Genomic DNA, 17,194 nt, shown 5'->3' on the forward strand with positions numbered 1-17,194 from the left:
CATACCAGCCCCTCCTTCTCTCTCACTGCTCCTTATGTATCTGTCTTTCTCTAACACTCCCTCTCTCTCTTTTTTCTTTCAATCGATCCCACCTCTCTTGATCTGCCTGCCTCTCCCTACTGCTCCATATTACATTCACATTCCCCCTCTCCTATCTTTGCTTTATTGTTACCTTCCCTCCCCACCACTTCTCTTCCTTTCTCTCTTTCCTTCTCACTGTCCTCCCTTTCTGTTTCTGCCGCTCTCAATGTTTCTCTCTCTTCTCTCTTTCTCTCTCACTGTTCCCATGGAAACCGCCTCAGTACATCATCTCCTCCTCCTACTTGCACACGTTCTTTTTCCTCTCATTCTTTCACCGACTTTTAATCCCTTCTCTCTCTCATTTTATGTTCTTTCTCTTCCTGCCACTCTCTTTCTCCTCTTCCCTGGTTCCTCCCTCCACTGTCGTCTGCTTCAATCAAAGTTATCGAAACTTCCCACCAACCTCTCCCCCCTTTGCTGAACAATGGCCGACTCCACCGCCAACACCATTCTACAACCACCTACCACTACTACTATTACTAATAGTGTCCTCCGCCCCCCCCCCCATTATAACAGCCATCACATGACCCAGCAATATTTCATTCAAATGTCCCCCCCTCCCTTTAACAACCAGCTTCCATCATACACACACATCCACACACACATCCACACACACACACGCACACACACACACGCACACACACACACACAACCTATTTCTTTTCCCCCTCTGATGATGGCAATGGCGGTGAAGACGGTGTTTGAGTGGGAGTGAAGGCAAATTGTTTGATGTTTTTTAATGGCTGTGACTGTGGTGGTGGTCGACGTCGTGATGGCGACAGCGGTGGCGGTGGTCACACCTTTCCTTAACTCACCCCTCCGACCCAACAGCTGCCCTCCACACCTACCAACCATTGCTATTGTTATCGCATAAACATGTCCTTCAATATTATCATCTGACACTTTATCACATGACACACAATATTGATATCACTGTAGAGGGAGTGGGGGGGTATTGGTTGATATTAGTCAGCTGGGATATTGAGATCTGCAGCGAAATAATTGATATTATCACACACACACACACACACACACACACACACACATGTATGTTATGTCCACTTCGCCTTTTCTACTACAATGACCTCACAGCCACCCTACCCCTCACTCAGCTCTCATCATCCATATTGTAATTTTCACAGCAGGTCCTTCTTCCACACTTTGCCTTCCCACTGAAATTTCCTCCCCCCTACTTATTCTTCTTGTTCGTTATTAACCGTCCAAGTGCAATGCATCAACGACATTCATCTCATCAGCCACTGCACACTGCCCCTTCTCTCAAATTTAATCCACTAAGCTCTTAGGCATTATTGCAGCAAAACACATTTTACCCTGTGACACTTTGTCAGCTCAGTCTTCAACATAATAATCCTACGGGTATTACTGTGGACAGAAGTGGGGAGTTACTATATAACTACACACACACACACATAGGTGTATGTTGGTGCAAACAAGGAGAAATGGAACTCAAAATATGAGTTTGGGTATATTTTTACTAATATTCAGCTGAAGCAACAGAGTGACTCAAGAGCTGAGGGGTTTTGTGTGTTGAGTCCTTACCTTGTTTCCATGTAAACTAATAAATTCCTGAAGTCATCAAACAGGAACAGCACAATTGCTGGATATGATTTCATGGAAGATTGCAAATAAATGACATCACTTTATGACGGTGGCGTTCATTTACAACTGCTTCACAATCACAAGACAAGGAAACATGAACGCACACACACACACCTCTCTCTCCTCTCTCTCTCTCTCTCTCTCTCTCTCTCTATATATATATATATATATATATATATATATATATATATATATATATATGTGTGATCAAAATAAGCAACAAGGATATCCAAGGTAGTGTAGTACAATCGTTTCATGCTACGCTTATTTTGATTATAATCACCCCATTTGATTTATATGGATAAGACCATACCAAATTCTGGTGCCTTTAACTTAAGTACCATATTCATCTGAATCTAAATTTTGCTAAACTTGTATGTATATATATACACACACACACACACACCACACACACACACACACATGTATGTTATGTCCACTTCGCCTTTTCTACTACAATGACCTCACAGCCACCCTACCCCTCACTCAGCTCTCATCATCCATATTGTAATTTTCACAGCAGGTCCTTCTTCCACACTTTGCCTTCCCACTGAAATTTCCTCCCCCCTACTTATTCTTCTTGTTCGTTATTAACCGTCCAAGTGCAATGCATCAACGACATTCATCTCATCAGCCACTGCACACTGCCCCTTCTCTCAAATTTAATCCACTAAGCTCTTAGGCATTATTGCAGCAAAACACATTTTACCCTGTGACACTTTGTCAGCTCAGTCTTCAACATAATAATCCTACGGGTATTACTGTGGACAGAAGTGGGGAGTTACTATATAACTACACACACACACACATAGGTGTATGTTGGTGCAAACAAGGAGAAATGGAACTCAAAATATGAGTTTGGGTATATTTTTACTAATATTCAGCTGAAGCAACAGAGTGACTCAAGAGCTGAGGGGTTTTGTGTGTTGAGTCCTTACCTTGTTTCCATGTAAACTAATAAATTCCTGAAGTCATCAAACAGGAACAGCACAATTGCTGGATATGATTTCATGGAAGATTGCAAATAAATGACATCACTTTATGACGGTGGCGTTCATTTACAACTGCTTCACAATCACAAGACAAGGAAACATGAACGCACACACACACACACTCTCTCTCTCTCTCTCTCTCTCTCTCTATATATATATATATATATATATATATATATATATATATATATATATATATATGTGTGATCAAAATAAGCAACAAGGATATCCAAGGTAGTGTAGTACAATCGTTTCATGCTACGCTTATTTTGATTATAATCACCCCATTTGATTTATATGGATAAGACCATACCAAATTCTGGTGCCTTTAACTTAAGTACCATATTCATCTGAATCTAAATTTTGCTAAACTTGTATGTATATATATACACACACACACACACACACACACACGAGGGGGTGATGAAAGGATCCTCACTTTAAGGCTACTGTGAAAGGCCTTGTTGGAGATCCAACCCCCTGAGTTCTTTTACAGACCTTAGAAGAACTGAAGGACTGTTGCCATGTGTGTGAATTCAAAAAGGGAATATGTTGAATTAACTGAACCATCTTTATTTTCTTTTACTCAACGCCAGGAACTTTCCAGCACCCCTTTGTGTGTGTGTGTGTGTGTGTGATCATCATCATCATTTCATATCCATTTCTCATGCTCAGATGGTTTCTATGGCTGGATGATCTTCCTAAGGCCAACCACTTTACATGTGGGCTGGGTGCTTTATATGTACTGCCGGCACTAGTGGGGTTGCCATGTAGCTTGCAAGACAGAAAAAGAGAACAGGGGGGAGGGAGAAGAAGAAAAAAAGCTCACACTACTGAGTGGAAGGGGGTAGTATTTGAGAGAGGAAGCTGTTTTTGTGCTGGGAGTGGTAAGGTTAAAGAATAACAAAGGAGCAAAGAAGATATACATGGCTACCCCACATTATATAAGGGTGGGTGGGAGTAATGGGGAAGGAGATAAAGATGGTAGAGTTAGGGTGCCAGATCAAATGGTCAACATACAAGAAGGTGTGCATAAGCAAGGCTATGGACAGTGGATTGGATGGGAGTAGAGGGGGTGGTTTTAGGGAGAGATAAGAGTAGAGGTGAAGGGTGGAGGTGTGGTTGATGCGGGGGGGGGAGATCATGATGGAAAGAAGGTGAGAGAGAGAGAGAGAGAAGTGGCTGAAGAAGAAAAATAAACTGAAAAACAGAGTGGTGGGGAGGGAAAAGAGAGGTACATAAGGGTGGCTAAACTGTAGGATTTGATGAGGGGTATTGATGAGGGGTATTGAGCTGAGGTATGGCAGAGGAGATGTAACTGAAGGCATAGAAAGATAATAAGAATGAGGGATGGAAGTGGTTCCATGAGTCTGGGTAACTTGTAGCACAAAGAAAAGATGGTGGGGGAGATATATACTTGCTCTGAAGAAGTTACAGTCGTTAAGAAGTGCCATAGATAAAGGAGTGATGGAGGAATGCATATTAGGGGAATGAGCTGTGGAGAAGGCTTGATGGGGTGAGTTGAGTGTGAAGGAATGAGTGTGATCTTGGTGAATTTTTATTTTACAACATTTAATTTTGACCCCCAAATACAGTTGAATTGAATTAAACATTGAAGAGGATCTGTGTGGTGTGAAGGGGGTAGAACAGCTATTGCTAAAAAGACTTAGCAGTCTGCCTCATGGACCCAGTAGACAAAATGGAAAAGTTATTGCCCCAGAGGATGGCAAGGGAGACACGCTAGAACAACCACTCCAACTCATGGGGCTTGCATTTGCAGATAACCATCTCTGCCCTGAAAGCAGTGAGTAGTAATGTAGTCTGGGGCCAGAAACATTGGAAGTCTCCATAGCCCCGGGCTTGACAACAAATCTGTCTGAGAATGGCCAATACTTTGACAGCTTGTGGCATCTAGACCATTCTTTATGGTCTCACTGAGAGCAGCATGGCATGGAAGGCAGCCAGCACCATAATGGTATGACAATGGATGGATGCCAAAAGAATCCACAACAATATTTGTGAGGTTTATAGATGCAGAGGCCAAGCGTCAGGGAAACACCGATGTGCAAACCATTGGTGTCCAGCTGAGTGTCAACAGTGATGGCATTGAACGAGGCATTGGTGTGCAGCTGAGCGGAAACATGCCAGACGGTGCTGGTCATGATGGTGGACCAACCTGTCTGAGATCATGCTACACTAGATGGTGTCCTGTTTGTTTTGGTGGAGACTGGACATCCATAAAGGGGAGAGAAGGGCCAAGGCCAAATGGACTCCATGTCGTGTAGGTTCAGTTGTGTTGTGGAGAACTCTGTTGAAGAGGACAAGCAAGTGGTCATCAACAAGAGAAATCCCAGCAGGGCCAGCGAGACTAGAGGCCAAGGCCACCATAGCTGATGGATAAAGTTGCTTGTTGCCATCCAGTGTCGCTAAACTGGATGTTGCATAACTCCTCAGCAGCCTGTTGGGTACAGGCATCAAGATCTATGAGGAGAGATGTGTAACTGTAACAAAGGGGTACAGAAGCTGCAGCATGGTGAAGCAGTTGCTTAAGGAGAAGAATGGCAGACGGGTGTTTATGAGGGTCAGTCTGCTTGCCAGGATTTTGAGCTGGTAAAGCTGAGGGGGGAGTCAATGGCCGGGAGGAGGAGGAGGATCAGCCAACCAAGAATAAAGACATCCCCTTTCAGAGTCATCTGTACGTGATGGAGTGATGAGCACCATCCTCTGGCCTTTTCTATTTTGTCCACTAAGACCATGGGGCAGACTGACAAGTCTTTATAGGGAAGAATGGCTAACGATCATAAGCGATATGCTTTTAGAGATCTGTGGGTTTTTATGGGGGCAGGGTTACTGTTATGGATAGGTTTTCTTGAACACAGTGAATTGCCAATTGACTTGGTCCTTTGTCCTCTCCATAAAGCTAAGCATCTTCAGATCACCCTTCACTACTTTGTCCCATATCAGGAATATGCGAGATAAACTCTTCCACAAGTCTCATCCACTTGAAGTGACCATCACTTCCTTCTACAGCTGTCCTCATCCATACACGCACACACACACACACACACACACACGAGGGTGAGTGAAAAAGTAATGCCATTTTGTTTAGCACAGATATAATTACCAACACAGGAACATGTATCATACATCAAAATGAAGCTGGTCCTCTGTGGATCACATCCCTACTTCTCAACATAGTCACCATTTCTCTCAATAGCAATGTTCCACCTTCGAATGAGAGCATGTATCCCTGCCCCATAAAATTCTGTTGTCTGTTCTTTGAGCCACTTCTTCACTACAGTTTTCACTTCCTCGTCACTGGAATAATTTAGCACCTTCAGACCATCATCTCTTTGGCCCCATGAAAGAGGGTTTGAAAGGCAAAACATTATTCCAGTGATGAGGAAGGGAAAACTGTAGTGAAGAAGTGGCTCAAAGAACAGTCAACAGAATTTTATGGGGCAGGGATACATGCTCTCATTTGAAGGTGGAATGTTGCTATTGAGAGAAATGGTGACTATGTTGAGAAGTAGGGATGTGATCCAGAGAGGACCAGCTTCATTTTGATGTATGATACATGTTCCTGTGTTGGTAATTATACCTGTCCTAACCAAAATGGCATTACTTTTTCACTCACCTTCGTGTATATATATATATATATATATATATAGTTAATCCAAACATAAAAACACAAAGAGAAAACACAACACGAGGACGTGGAACAAGTATAGAGTTATTGGACGCTCAGGAAAGGAAAGAAAGAAGGAGGATTTAATGTTTCAAGCGGAGCTCTTCGTCAGAAACATAGGAAAAGGAAAGATCCAAGGAAGAGAAGACGGAGGGAAAAAAATCGCCAACGATACACACGTGGTCAAAGACAGGTGAGAGAACAATAAGCAGGTGTATCAGTTTGATGCGCAGGAAGAATGAAAAAGTCTTTGATGTTTGAAGCCTGTGCTCTTCAGCAGAAAGGGTTGAGAGGAGAGAAAAAAATGGAGAGAGATTAATGGTTGAACATGATGAAATGACTGGAAGAAAGGCTGAGTGGAAGGGAGATAATAATGGTGACCCACCCGAACTTGGGTGCTCAAGCACGTGTGTGTATGTGAGAATGGTGTGGGTGGGTGAGATTACACACTCGCACACATACTGGTGTATGTGTGTTATATACGTTACTGAATGTAGACATTGGTTCAGTCAAGTCACTGAGTATATACACTGGCCTATATATCTCATATGTATATACAACAGATTATTCAAGTGGTGTTTACACTTCTTAGTTCATTTTAGGTATCTCAGCTTACAGTTCAAAGATAAATTGGTATTTGTGTGTGTGTGTGTGTGCATATGAGTTGATGTTTGTATAGAATTGAATTTGTTCATGATAATCTTTCTCTAGACTGACACATGAAGGGAGAGAGGAGGAGGAGGAGGAAGCAGTGAGGTGGGGGGGAGCTGTAGCCTAAGTGGCTGGAAATACTGGTGAGATTAGCTAAACCTCAAATGGAAGTAGGTCAGGAGGTGTGTCATGGTGGGCAAGTAATCCAGATTCAGACACAGATAACACAATATTCCTTCTGTTGGATATTAAAGTATTGCTTAATCACTGAAATAAGAATAGAATTAGGACATAGCCTTGTCTCTCTCCTCAGAATGACTGACTGCTCACAGATGTCACAAAGGGAGAGAAACAATGTCACATATTCAGTAACTATTTTAAATCATGGATAAAATAATTATTAACCCTTTTGATACCAACCCGGCTGAAACCGGCCCTGGGTCTTGTTTTCATAAATTTTGAATTAAAATCTTGCACCAAACCTTAGTCACAATTTATGTTCCTAACATTAGCTTAATGATAACTAAGTTATTTTACTAAATTCTTTGTTATATTTAAAATAATTGAAAGAAACATAGAGCATCTCAAAATAAATACAGTAACGAAAGGGTTTCAATTGACAATTTAAGCCAAGCAGAAAGACAATCTGGCCATGACCACACTGTCATTCAAAGTATCCTGCTATTTTTTAAAAGGTAAAGTGTAATTGAAGAACCATTTGGTTGCTATTTTTAACATGTCAAGAGACCATGTAGAGGCTCTCTTGTTTCCTTGTGACATAGTAATGCTATAGTCACAAAGTCTCAGGCATTCCAACTATGACCATCCTGTCTTAAAATGATTCTATAGGACTACAGAAGACAATAGAAGCATGCCAACACAGAAGAAGTATGTTAAATGATAATGATCACGGTGGTAGCATTGTGGCTGCACACACACACCACACACACACACACAGAGTCTCTGTTACTGCAGAAAACCACACAAGAAATACCAACCAAATATTCCTCAAATATTTCCCAATCGTCTAAGAAAGCACAGTATTATTTAGTGGTGGGGATATTTAGGGCAGCAGTGTAGTTGGAGGTTAACATCTCTGCATAGAGGTTAAGGCTGTCATCCTAAACACATCACCCCGCTCCTTACCAACAGTGGTTGCCACTATTCACTGGTTATATCTATTAAAAATATTATTTTAAGAATGGAACACTGATATTATGATGATGATGGTGATGATTATCATCATCATTTAACATCCGCTTTCCATGTTGGCATGGGTCGAGCAGTTTGACTGAGAACTGGCAAGTCGGGAGGCTGCACCAGGCTCCAATCTGATTTGGCAAGGTTTCTACAGCTGGATGCCCCTCCTAACGCCAACAACTCCAAGAGTGTAGGTGCTTTTACGTGCCACTGGCATGGGAGCCAGTCAGGCAGCACTGGCATCAGTCATGCATGAATGGTGCTTTTAACATGCCACCAGCATGGGTACCAGTCATGCGACACTGGCATTGGCCTCACTCAAATGGTGTTTTTTACATGCCACCAGCAGAACTGCCAGTCAGGGGGCACTGGCATTGGCCACAACTACAATTTCAACAGGTCTTCACAATGATATGAACAGGATATCACCGACACATTACAAGACGAGATCAACACAATTCCTTCCTTCCTTCCTTCCTTTCTATCCCTAGAATTGTGTGGTCTTTGGGGTGTTCATTGATGATGTCTCAGTCTTCCACTGCCCTATGTTGATATCATCCATACAATACCAGTTGATATTACTCACTCAACATCAGATGATATCTTGTCACTACCAGACAATGCGATGCTATCAGATGATTATATATGTCCCTTTTAAACATAGTTTATAGATGAGAGATATTGAAGGATTTGGATAATCCAGTTTATTTTAAATCTTCTTTGTCCATACTGGCCTGTGTTAGTTTAGTTATCATAGTCCAAGTCAGATCTTATTCAGAGTTCCTGCCCTCTCAGAGGGGTCACAGGCCATGGCTTGCTAATACCTTCCATTTTTTTGGCATGGTGTCTATAGCTGGCTGCCCTTCCTAACACCAACCCTTTACAGAGTAGGAGTTGCATATAATTTATTGTGGTACCAACACAAATAGGATTGTGTTGATCCTTACAAGCCTAAACAGTCCTTCTGTCCATTGTCTTTGGTCACCAGCATCAGGGATGTTATCTTGTACCCAACAAAACTAAAGAGACTCCGTTTTCCTGTGTTGTCTTGATGGATTTGTTCCTTTCTACATTACTGGATGAGGGGTGAGGGGCTGATTGAAGGATGCCATGTTGGTATGGTTAGGAAGTGACAAAAGAAAGACGGAAGGAGGGAGAGAGTGGTAAACAGCTACATGATGGTTGTTGGTGAGGTTATTGAATAGTGACAACCTAAGGGAGAGGGAGCAATGTCTTTACACAGGTGATGTGTTAGGAGAGATAGCTAGAGTATCAGGAATAAACAGAAAAAGAGAGTCAAATGTAGACATTAAAATTCTCATTTCCATCATCATCATCATCATCATCATCATCAGTTTTACAACCATTTCACTCCTGCTTACTTGAGTTACACTAGTCTTCTCCAGTGCCCGGTTTTGCCATTTGTGATCCTTTACTTTATAAGGTTTAGCATTTTGAGATCAGCTTCCACCTCCATCTTCCCGTCTCCTTCTTACACATGTTCCATCCACTTACAATGACATTTCTTTATGTCACTGATGTCCACCACACTCATCTCATGCTCTTTCCATCACTTTAGCACACTGCATCTCACTCTTCACATATCCACTTTTCCTCATATCAGCCTCATATCAGCTAACATCATACACCGATTGCAGCAGGCTCACCTCATTTCTTTCCCACCCTCTACCCATCACTCCCATTTAATACTCACATCCCATTACCATGCAACATTGCACTTTCTACATAAACATCGTACAATCTACCTTTTTTTCTGAAGAGAAATCCTTTGTTATCAATGGACGTAATAACTGTCTCAGTATTTCATCATCTTTTCTTACTCTGGTGACCATCCTTTCAGAACAACCTCCTCTGCTGTTAATTTGCTAATCAATGTTATCATCTTCTTCTGCAGAACTTTTGGAGTTTTTGAAGCATTCTATTTTAATGCTTATTTCTTCTGCTGCTAATTATTCCTCGACATATTCCACATGTGTGTCTGTGTCTGGCAATGTATATCAACAGAAGACTTACATTAAGGAGTGAGGTCTGTTCAATGTAAAACAGTGATGTAGCATGGGTCTTGGGTGCCCTGTGTAGTTCTTAAAATTACTGCCCTCTTCCTTAAACATACCTTTCACTACAACAGACATGTTTATAAAGTGGCCACCATGTATGGTTCCAGCTTATACTATCACTTACTGAGTGGAGATTCATGGAACATTAACTGCTATTTCTAGCAGGTTCAATGACCACATAAAAGTGACTTGTCCGGTCAGTTCAAGCAGTCACTTTGAGATTCTTGTAGTTTATTTCCAACATTCAGCAAGTGCTCACCACAGAGGAGACGGCTGCTGTGAGTGTAGGGTAACCAGAGTTAGAAGGGGTTGACAAATGTTGAAGGAGCCCCTATTTCACATCTGTTGACAATGAGGGCTTTCCTTCTGAGTAAATAATAATTGTACAATAAGCACGGGTATGAGATGTAGAGGGTATGAAAGGGGTTGAGAGAGAAAGAAACCCATGCAGTAGTAGCAGGGCGGGTGGGGCATCGTTTGTTGAGGGATGATGCCTTTGCACCACTCAGGTGATCACAACTCTCCAACTCATGGGTCCGAATAGTCATTGCTGGTGAGGGTTTTACGAGGTCAGAGTGCAACTCCTTGCCTCAGTCTCTTTTAGTCACCTTTTATGACATGCAGGGGAAACGGTGGGTCTTTGACAGCAACCAGAGCAATGTGAAATGAAGTATTTTGCTCAAGAGCACAACACCACACAGCCCAGCTCCGGGAATTGAAACCACAATCTGGCGATTGTAAGTACAACCACCTTAACCATTAGGCCGTGCCCGGGATGAAGGACTGTGCACAAATGAGGATAGAAAGTGGTTGGATATAAGAGGCAGCACGTATATCAGGGGATTACTGGTACGGTGGACATGGGTGGGTGGGTGGGGGGTCTGGAGGATAAAAGTCAGAGAAAAAAGTGAATGGAGGATGGTTGGGGTGGGTGGGTTAAACAAAGTGGAAGGAATTTGTGCAAGAGGGTGACTTAGGAAAGAATGGTGAAAGTTAATCGCAAGAGGTCGAATTTCATATGGAACCGTAACAAGGGGCGGGTGCCGGAGGAGATGTGTCTAACCGATGACTGATGGTGGCAGTGATGCTGGTAGCGACGATAATGATGAAAATACGATGATGAAGCGGGTAACTACGGCCATGTCGACGATAACGACGTGGATGAGATATTGATGGTGGATGGCTAATTGCTAACGGTTGTTGCATCAGTAAATGATCCCCCATTATCTGTCCACCGAGACACTAGTAAACCGCGATCTATTTATAGCCGATATAAAGTAGGACAGAGAACGAAAATGGAATTTCTGTGAAGCTAATTGGAAATGTTAAGGTGAAGTGTTTTAGTAAACAGTTTAACCTGGATGGGGGAAAGTCAATAACAGGAATTGTTGTTGTACGACAGGTTGTTTATCTCTGCTTGTTGTGCAGTCAACATATATAGATGTAAGTACGTATCTGTGATAGAAAGAGAGAGAGAGAGAGAGAGCTGGAGTGAGTGTATATAATAGGTTTGCGTGTATAGATTCCACTATAAACCAACGTTATCCCGTACCGCTTCTCCCCCCCTCCCTCGTCTCACTCAGTTGTAATCAAGCTAGAGTTGAACATCAACAACCAGCCATAGATGGCCTCTTTTCAGGTCATTCACCCTTCAGTGTTCCACAACACTCTGCCCCCAACCCATCACTCTCTGCACTTAATACACTGATCGCTGCCAATTAATATACTTCAATAATCTCTCTCTCTCTCTCCTTCCCGCGCTCTATCCGTTTATCTGTGTATGTCTTATCTATCTATCTGTCTATCGGTCTATCTATCTATCTGTCTATACACGCATGCACACCACACACTCACACACACGCGAACACATCTATCTAGCTATATATATATATATATATACAATATATTAAAATAGATAGATAGGTGCGTGTGTCTGTATATATCCTTATTTACCGTGCGCCTTCCAAACTGGCATGGGTTCGGAGGTGGTTTAACAAGGTCCGACAGAGGACTGCCATGCCCCGATGTTTGCCCTTCCTAACACCAGTCACTTTACGGCAGATATTGGTTGCTTTTTTGTGGGCCCAGCATGAATGAGATTTCCAAGTAACTTGCGAAACAAAGAAAAAGACCCTTCAACTGAAAGGGGTTATAGAAAAGTGGGAGTTGACCTTATGCCAGGCAGGGAGAGGCTAAAGTATGATAAAGGGAGAGGCAAAGTTGTCTTACAAGAAGATACATGGTTACCCTGCATTGCATAAGGGTGGAAGTTCCTGGAATGGAAAGAAGATAAGGATGGTAGTGATGAGGTGTCAGAACGTACTCTCAAGATACAAAAAGGTGAGTACAGAATCAAGAAGGGTGGGTGGGTAAGTTCATCAGAGCATGAGCGGAGAGTGACAGATGGTTAGAAATGGTGGTAGAGGTGAATGAGGCGATTGTTGTTGATGGTAAATAAGAATAATGGAAGGTGAGCGAAAAGCGGAAGAGTGGCTCGGGAAAGAAGAGGTGTTTAGTGGCAGAACACACAGGATGGACAACAGCAACGGAAGAGACCTGTTGTAGATAAAAAAAACAGGGAGTTTATGTGTGGAGCAGGAGCTTCTCCTCTAGCTACTCTTTCTGCTGCCATTATACTTCCAAACCTGTCTCTTTGCTTTTTTGGCTCTTTCTTCTGTCTCATCACCATGTCACCTTTTATCTGGCTGGATCTTTATACCATCCACAGATTTGGTCTGTAGCTCTCAATAAGGTGTCCTAAAGGAACCCATAATCTTACTCTACATTATACATCTCTGTCTCCCTCTTGTTCTTGTCAAATGTTTCAACTAATATGGCTCCAGGTTTCTCAAAGTTCACTAAAGCTTCCATAACTTCCTGTTCTGGATGGTTTGCATCTCTGAGTCCTTTTATCTTTAAGTCTGAAGTCATTAGCCACTAACCCATATTCGGTTGTATATTCCTCATTTGGGAAGGACTTTTTATTCATAATTGTCTATCTGTCCTGTCTCTAGTGAGAATGTAGTCAATCTGGCTTATGTGTCAACTAGATTAACATTGGATCAGATGACTGGCTGGTTTAAGGAAGTTCATGTTGCAGACCATCTGGTCATTTACATCAGAGAACTTCAGGAGGAGCCTTGTTCTCTCATTTCCAGCACCAAATCCATGGAAGCTATTGGGTTGTTGCCCAACTTATCCATTGAAGTCACTAGCCATGAAGATGAGGTCACTGTCATTTGTTATCAAAGTAATCAGTAAAAGAACCTCATAAAATTGATTATTTTGTTTATATACCTGTCCCAATTCAGAACCTTGGCAGAGATAAATATTATTGTTATGTTTCCAAGACTAGTCTAAGTGTGATTATCCTATACCACACTCTCACTACCTTAATCCTTATCTAATCATTTCTCTGCCATAAGTATGATTTCACTTCCCACACACCATCACTGCTTACCCAGAAGAATTTATGTTTTTTTCCTTGCCCATAAGAAGTCTGACTGAGGTCCCTCTCCATCTTACCACTTGCACTCAACACATACCTCCATTCTAGCATTTTAATGTTACCACATCTATGTTTTATTGTGCCTACATTGATTGTGGTTATTCTAAGGTTGTGACATACAATTAGAGATAGCAGTTCCTACTGGGGGTGGAGAGAGGTACATCACCATTTGTATTTAGGTTAATTAGCAAAATGATGATTGTCTGCATATACTGTAGATACCTACATACATACCTACATATATATATATATATATATATATAGTAACAACAAAAATTACTTGTGGATGGAAATTTCTAGACTTTATTAATGTATTGCGACATATGTTTCTTTATCCCACTTATTCGTTTGTGAGGATATTTTCACATCCATAGGAGATTATTAAATATAATATCTAAGAATCTTGAGCTTGCCTCTATTCAATGTGTATGCTTCATCAGGCATTTGACAGGAATGGTTTTCTTTTTTTGCTGGACTGATGTTCACATTTAAAAGTCATTTTCGTTATTACTATATTTATCCTAAGCTGTAAAGAGTTGCGCATATATAACCATCGCATAGGATTAATCTGGAAGATGGGAATAACAAGCAATAACTGATGACAGGAGGCGTGAGGGCTTTTAAAAGTGCATTCAGAGGCATTTACCCTAAACAAATTAAAAGGATGGATATATAGCAAGCTGGAGGAGATATCTTCCTGGGGCTAAAAGCTACAATAGCATTGACCCTTAAGGGTTAGCCGCATTTAGGTGGAAAATATACTTCACAATGTCATGCTGCTACTGTTTATATCTCGCTCAGAGATTTATTATTGCTTGGAAGTAGTTAGAGGTGAATGTGGGAATGAGCAAGGGTGGGGGTGTAGATGGTGGGAAATATGTGTATGGAGAGGAGGAAGGTGGGAGATACAAGAGGGGCTAAGGAAGGAGAGTAGAAGAGAAAGTATGTGCAAGGTATAGGAGCAGTGGAGAGAGAGAGAGAGAGACCAGGGGCTTTCATGTGATATGGAAGGGTATTAAGAATGATAGCAGATAAGAATCTAGATTTGAGAAGAGAGCAGTAGCTGAAGGCTCAGGAGTGGGGGTCAGGGTTGGGTGGACTGATTGGTTGAAATAGAGATGGCAGGGAGGATGATGAATGTGGTAGACTGCTAGGATGGGATGTAATCTGTACCGATTCTGCCCTCTGGTTAGTGCAGAAAATTAGAGGACCATAAATGGGTGAGGAATGAAAATGATGGGGACAGGGTCTTGCATCTACATACAAGTATAACGAAGGGGTTTTAGGATATCGTTTTTTTTTTTTTGCTGTAATGGACAAGTTTTTCGACCACAGCGAAATGCCAATCATCTTGGTCCTTTGTCCTCTCTTTTGTAAGGCTCATCATTTTGAGATCATCCCATGTTTAACTGGGTTGGTCTGCCTCTTTCAAAAGTTCCATCCATTTTAAGCAATCAGTACTTCTTTCTCCTCATCCATCCACATCACATGTATTCTCTCTTACGCACCACATCTGATTCCTCTTATGCCTTTTCTCTCAATACATTTGCACTTTGTCATACATGATTATTAACTTTGCACATCTCACTAGCCCCACTCTCTGTCCCCACAATCCTCTGCTATTATTACTAATGTACCTCCCATTTCTCACCCTTCCACCTCCACCCCCACCATACTCATTTCTCTCTCTCCTCCCACTCTCTACTACTGCCATCCTCTGCCCTATCCCCTCATATTCTCCAACCTCTACACAGACAATGTACAGTGATGAGTACCTCTTACACTGGCAACACTACAAGGCAATATCCACAATGACGGTGGGGTCCATGCTCAGCCCACCCTCACCCTGTTCATTCTGTAAAGGGGTCGATGATGGAGGTGAGACAACTCAGAGTATAGAGGAATTCTTACTGCTGTTTTGTTAACAAAACCATAGATCTCATTGATATTAATAACCCTTCGTGTTATCGGCACAAGGCCTGAAATTTGTAGGGAGAGGGCCAGTCAACTACATCAACCTCAGTGCTCAACTGGTATCTATTTCATCGACCCTGAAAGGACAAAAAGCAAAGTCAACCTCGGTAGCATTTGAACTCAGAACATATAGTCAGACGAAATGCCACTAAGCGTTTTGCCTGGCATGCTAATGGTTCTGCCAGTGGTAGGAGGGTGGGGAGAGAGACTGGCAGTGTAGCGAGTGAGAGTGTGAGTGATGTGTAGTGAGAGGGTGATGTTAAATGAGTGATGGGTGTGAAGAAAAGGGTAGCGTGAGTGAAGGAGCTTAGCAGCTGGTGGCACAGAGTCAGGTGGGGTGCAAACGGCAGTTATATGTTTACTGGTTAATGACGTCCAGAGGATTGTGGTAAGGTATCTGGGATACCATCAGAGCCAATACAACCTGCTATTACTTAGGCATCAAGATGGAAGAGAGATGCTAAGTTGACGCCCTTCCTGCTAATGTCTGTATGAGAGAGAGACAGACAGTAATAAGAGAGAATTGTTATGGATGGCATTGAAAAGTGGGCTGAGGTAGAGGAGGAGAGAGACATAGAAGGGTAACATTAGTGATAGATTAATGACTGGGGTTGGGGGTCCAGTGTGTTGATGACGATACATAGGAGTTGAAGGATGGGTGTACCAAGTACCAAAAGATGTGCTGCAATCCCTCATTACTCAATCATCAGGATTCAGAAATGAAAAGGAGTCAGGCAAGACGGGGCTGGTGATAGAGAGCAGTGTTTCTGAGTAGGGACAGATCTAATGTTTTTTTCTCATTTCACTAGTGGCATGGTAAAAAGGGCAGAGGAGGATTTTATTGCAGACAGAAATGGTTGAAAGCCTCAGTTTAATACATATCCCAGCCACCATTCCATCATTTTAAATGTATATCTCACCAAGCAGGCATGGGTAGCCAGATCTTTTCCAGCACCACTGACCACCGAGTTCTTCGTATTCTTCCCCAGTTCTCCGTATGGCCAGTGTGCTCAGTCTTTCCTCATCTTCTTTCTAAGACGCAACAACCTGAGATCAACCTTCACCACTTCATACCTGAATATACTTCAAACAACCAATGCAATTTAGAAATTTCAATGTAAACATGAAAGCTGTAAACTCCATGACTCAAACTGTTATGTTGGACACAAAAATACACCACTATTTTATCAGCTAACAAATGTGTTTGCAACATGGGGCACTCCCACAAAATGAAATTGGATAGAAAATCACTGTTAGAGAGAAGAACAATTTTATCTGGAATTCCACAAAAAAATGAGAAGAGAATAACTATGGTAGCTTAAACATGTGCAGAAAATATGACTTCTGACCTGGACTTGTTGGGTAATTTTAAATTTGATGTTGATGATTTTATCAGTTCTAA

At 42.0% G+C, this 17,194-nt stretch overlaps 1 long non-coding RNA gene across 1 annotated transcript in view; it reads right to left on the bottom strand.

Moving 5' to 3' along the window:
- Positions 1–2,554: 2,554 nt before the first annotated feature.
- LOC118766016 overlaps positions 2,555–17,194 on the bottom strand; it is a 23,099-nt gene continuing 8,459 nt past the window's right edge. Inside the window, exon 2 of the long non-coding RNA XR_005001944.1 lies at positions 2,555–2,840. This is a non-coding gene — a long non-coding RNA (uncharacterized LOC118766016). The remainder of the gene's footprint in view (positions 2,841–17,194) is intronic.

The sequence above is a fragment of the Octopus sinensis genome, linkage group LG14 (genome assembly GCF_006345805.1).
Source record: "Octopus sinensis linkage group LG14, ASM634580v1, whole genome shotgun sequence".
Lineage (NCBI taxonomy): Eukaryota > Metazoa > Mollusca > Cephalopoda > Octopoda > Octopodidae > Octopus > Octopus sinensis.